Source organism: Piliocolobus tephrosceles, chromosome 6 (assembly GCF_002776525.5).
Source record: "Piliocolobus tephrosceles isolate RC106 chromosome 6, ASM277652v3, whole genome shotgun sequence".
Classification (NCBI taxonomy): Eukaryota; Metazoa; Chordata; class Mammalia; order Primates; family Cercopithecidae; genus Piliocolobus; species Piliocolobus tephrosceles.
The window spans coordinates 99,353,220-99,358,395 of NC_045439.1; the positions used below are offsets into that span (position 1 = coordinate 99,353,220).

A 5,176-nucleotide genomic window follows, 5' to 3' on the forward strand; every position below is an offset into this window, starting at 1 on the left:
CCCTTTTCTCTCTGGTATTCCTCTCTTTCCCTTTGTTGTCCTCTCTGCCCTCCCTGCAAGCCTGGTACCACCCTGACAGCTGACATGTGTGGTCCTGGAACCTTGTTCCTGGTTCCATCCTAGAGGAGTGGGCAGAGATGGGGACTTACCTACTCTAGGGGTCTTGGGTCTTTCAGATTCACCAAGGTGAGAATCTGCAGGCAGACAAACCTTTTTTCATGACCTCTCCTAACCTGACTTTGCCTCATTATCATGCTAAAAATTTCTTTTCTACTAGGGTTGGAGGGGAAAGAACAAAAGTAGGGTGTCCTACAGAACACCAGACAGATCCCTCTAATTATTTATAAGCCTCAGTTCATTCATATTTGCAAAATGGCTCTGAAAATTTTCAAATGGTTTATTAAATTTTCCATCCTCATACTGAGCATGTCCTATCTGGCAAGCCTGTGTTGGATGCCAATGGAACATGAAGGTGACCAGGAGAAGCTCCAAGTCCCATGGGGAAACAAGCTCATCCAGGACTAACAAAGCACAAGTGCCCAGTGCCCATCTCAACAAAACCACAGTGGCTCTCAGAGACAGGTCAGACTGCTTGAATCACACATAGCACACTCTGAATGTCTCTCCATAAGGCCTTCTGACTGCAGATTTAGTGCCTTTCAGCTGCCAAGGATGTCAGCCGAACTCTCAAAACCCCACACCGGGTAAAATTCTATTTTCTCCATGAAAAAGCATGTGGGTAGCCACTTGCTGCTTGAACTCCCTGAAGGATGTGTTTGGGAGGGAGGATCAGGAGGGTCTCCCAACACCCTCCCCCTTCTGAGTTAGCACCGGAACCCTGTTTCCTGCATTCCTGGGGTGACAGTCCCCTGCTTGCTTTCCAGTACCTCCCAGAGAACTCCTGCACAAGTGCTGTCCTGAACTTCCCTGCGGGGACCCACAGCCTTCTTCTTACCCTCTCTCAGTAGTATGACCATTTTCCCCTATGCTGCGACTGGGGCTCAAAAGATGCTCCTCCAAATTGGAGGCCTCAAAAGCAGCCTCAGAAGCAAAAGTTTCTCTCTGATCTTCTCCTGCCTCCTGTCTCTGGCCCCCAAGGCTAGCCACAGAAACTAGAGTCTCTCTTCCCCAAGGCAGGTCTTAGAAACCAGAACTCCTTTTCCCCAAAGCCAGCCATCAAACCCCAAAATATTACTCTAACGTCCTCCCTTTTTCTGTATAAAACATGGCTGTAAAGAAATCATCTGACCAGGCCAGGTGCAGTGGCTCATGCCTATAATCCCAGCACCTAGTGAGGTGGAGGCAGGTGGATTGTTTGAGCCCAGTAGTTCTAGATGAGCCTAGGCAACATGGCGAAACCTCCTCTCTACGGAAAATTTAAAATTTAGCCAGGTGCAGTAGTGCATGCTCTGTGGTCCCAGCCACTGGAGATGCTGGGGCAGAAGGATCAGCTGAGTCTGGGAGGTCAAAGCTGCAGTGAGCCAGGATCACATCACTGCACTCTAGCGTGGGCAACAGAATGACCCTGTCTTAAGAAAAAAAAAAGAAATAAATAAAAAGAAAGTATCTAACCTACTTTGTTCGATAATAGGTCACGAGATCCCCGTTCCACAGAGAGTCTTGCCCCATACCCAGAAGGCAGGAATGCTGCACAGAGAGGCCAAGAAGGAAATATATAGCCAGGCCTTGCTGCATTTCCCCACTCGGCCTATTAGCATTAGAGTTTTGTCCAATCACAGTTCTACATGACCACTCATACTTTTCTGAACCTAAGCATAAAAATGGACAGCTTCCTCTGTATCTTCGGGATCTTCATTCTGAAGGTTCCTCCATCACATAAAATTATGATCAAATAGGTTTGTATGCTTTTTGGCCTGTTAGTCTGCCTTTTGTCAATGATTCTCAGTGAACCTTCAGACAGCAAAAAGAACGTTTTTCTCTTGGCCCCTGCACCTCTGGGAAAGACTGCAGGCTGCAATCGCCTCCACAATCGCTGCCATCTGCAGCGGCTTCAAGTGGGCTGTGACCTGTGTCAGGCCACTCCATTCTCAGGGTACTGGACCTACATCCCAAACACTGATGTCTCTCCTTGCCATCCCTCACAGGACAGGCCCATGCTGAAGATGCCCTGGGCCATGTCCCCCCTGTACCACATTTGGGGGCCCACATCCCAGAGTCAGAGGCATTTGAACCGGAGCAACTCCATCTTGAATAGGAGCTAGGTACAATGAGGCTGAAACCTACTGGGCTGCATTCCAGATAGTTAAGTATCCTAAGTTACAGGATGAGACAGGAGATTGGTACAAGATACAGGTCATAAAGATCTTGCTGATAAAACAGTTTGCAGTAAAGAAACCGGCCAAAATCCACCAAAACCAAGATAGCCACAAGCATGACCTCTGGTCATCCTCATGTCTACACTCTCCCCAGTGCCACGACACTTTACAAATGCCATGGCAACGTCAGGAAGTTACCCTATATGGTTTAAAAAGGGGAGACATGAATAGTCCACCCCTTGTTTAGCATATATAATCAAGAAATAACCATAAAAATGGGCAACCAGTAGCCCTTAGGGCTGCTCTGCCTCTGGAGTAGCCCTTATTTATTCCTTCACTTCTTTACAAACTTCCTTTCACTTTAGTCTATGGATCCGCCCTGAATTCTTTCTTGGGGGAGATCCAAGAACTCTTTCTTGGGGTTTGTATCAGGACCCCTTTCCGGTAACACCTGGATTGAGTGTGGACCCCAGCCAACGCAAAGCTCTCTCCTCTCCCCACCTGCCACCAACAGGCTCCTCTATTTTTGCTCTTCTAGCAAAGCTTCTCCCAGCAGAGGCTCAGCTTCAGCCTGCTGCTCTCCCGGCTTCATCAGGTAGCAGGACGAGCCACAGACAAGAACCCCTCAGACACCGAATTGTAGAAAAGGAAAGGGCTTTATTCAGCTGGGCGCATCGGCAGACTCACGTCTCCAAAACCCGAGTTCCCTGAGTGAGCAATTCCTGTTCCTTTTAAGGGCTCACAACTCTAAGGGGGTCTGCATGAAAGGGTTGTGGTCGATTGAGCAAGCAGCAGGTAAGTGGCTGGGGGCTGCATGCACCAATAATCAGAATGGAACAGGACAGGATTTTCACAATGCTTGTCCATACAATGTCTGGAATCTATAGATAACACAAGCAGTTAGGTCGGGGGCTGATTTATTTTTTTATTTTTATTTTTTGAGATGGAGTTTCACTCTTGTTGCCCAGGCTGGAGCGCAATAGTGCAATCTCGGCTCACCACAACCTCCGCCTCCAGGGTTCAAGCAATTCTCCTGCTTCAGCCTCCCGAGTAGCTGGGATTACAGGCATGAGCCACCACCCCAGCTAATTTTGTATTTTTAGTAGAGACAGGGTGTCTCCATGTTGGTCAGGCTGGTCTTGAAAACCTGACCTCATGATCTGCAAGCCTTGGCCTCCCAAAGTGCTGAGATTACAGGCATGAGTCACCGTGCTCGGCCAAGTCAGGGGTTGATTTTTAACTACCAGGCCCAATACATGGTGCTGGGCTATCTGCCTGTGGATTCCATTTCTCCCTTTTAGTTTTTACTTCTTCTTTCTTTGGAGGCAGAAATTGGGCCTAAGACAATATGAGGGGTGGTCTCCTCCCTTAATCAGGGCACTCTTGCCTTCATCAGATCTTTTTATTGTGAGCGGCGAGGCAGCCCAGCTCCTCCACAGCCAGCAGCACTGGGCACGCACCTTCCCCACTGCCAAAGAGGAAGAGGAAGATCTGCTCTACAGAGGCAGCTTCTAAGGAAGAGCCCAGGAGGAGGTTGGCGTGGTTGTCAGCTAACCTGCTCCTGCAAAAGTGGAAACGAAGCTGAAAAAGGCAGCAGAGAAGGATAAATCTTCGGACAAAAAAGTGCAAACGAAAGGAGAAAGGGGAGCAAAGGGAAAACAGGCCTAAGTGGCTAACTAGGAAACTAAAGAAGATTTACCTGCAGAAAATGGAGAAACTAAAATGATTTCTCTCCAGCTGATGAAGCTGGAGAGAAAGAAGCCAAGTCTGATTAAATCACATACCATGTTTTATCAGTGGTCCCCGTCTCCCTTTTTGTACAATCGAGATAAATATTTTCATCAACTATTTCATAAATGCAAGTTTACAAAATAATAGTGGTTTTTTTCTGAGACAGGGTCTGGCTCTGATGCCCAGACTGGAGTGCAGTGGCGCCATTTCAGCTCACTGCACTCTGCCTCCCAGGCTCAAGCCATCCTCCCACCTCAGCCTCCTGCGTAGCTGGGACCACAGATGCATGCCACAATGCCTGGCTACTTTTTCATATTTTTTGTAGAGACAGAGTCTCACTTTGTTGCCCAGGCTGGTCTTAAACTCCTGAGCTCAAGAGATATGCCTGCCTTGACATCTCAAAGTACTGGGATTACAGGTGTAAGCCACCATGGCCGGCCTAGAAACATTTTTAAGAAGGAGGGAATCACACCTAATACCATTTTTTAAGTGTAAATGCTTTTTTAAAAAAGGTGAAACCATTTGCTGCTTGTTTATTTTTTGGTACAACCAGAAAATAGAGTGGGCTATTGGATTATGGGAGGCTTTGACTGTCTTGGGTGTCAGCTTAACATTCCATAGACAGAGGGGTTAGTTTTTACATCCTATAATACAAAGCATACTAAATGGCAATATGGAGTCACAGTCCTGCATTTAATGTCCTGAGCATTTAAAATTACTTCTATTCCCACGTTGTTGTTTGTTTTTTTTTTTTTTTTTTTTTTTTTTTTGAGATAGAGTCTCGCTGTGTCACTCAGGCTGGAGTGTAATGGCATGATATCGGCTCACTGCAACCTCCACCTCCTGGGTTCAAGCAATTCTCCTGCCTCAGCTTCCCAAGTCACTGGGATTACAGGGTATCTGCCATCATGCCCGGCTAATTTTTTGCATTTTTGTAAAGACAGGGTTTCACCATGTTGGCTAGGCTGGTCTCGAACTCCTGACCTCAGGTGATCTGCCCTCCTCGGCCTCCCAAAGTACTGGGATTACAGACGTGAGACACCATGCCGGGCCTACCCATATTGTTTTTTTTTTCTTTTTTTGAGACGGAGTCTCGCTCTGTCGCCCGGGCTGAAGTGCAGTGGCCGGATCTCAGCTCACTGCAAGCTCCGCCTCCTGGGTTTACGCCA

General features: G+C 47.5%; 1 pseudogene; it reads left to right on the plus strand.

The window, feature by feature from the left end:
- The first annotated feature begins 497 nt into the window (after nt 1-497).
- LOC111522904 lies at nt 498-4,051 on the plus strand (annotated as a pseudogene).
- Nucleotides 4,052-5,176: the final 1,125 nt, after the last annotated feature.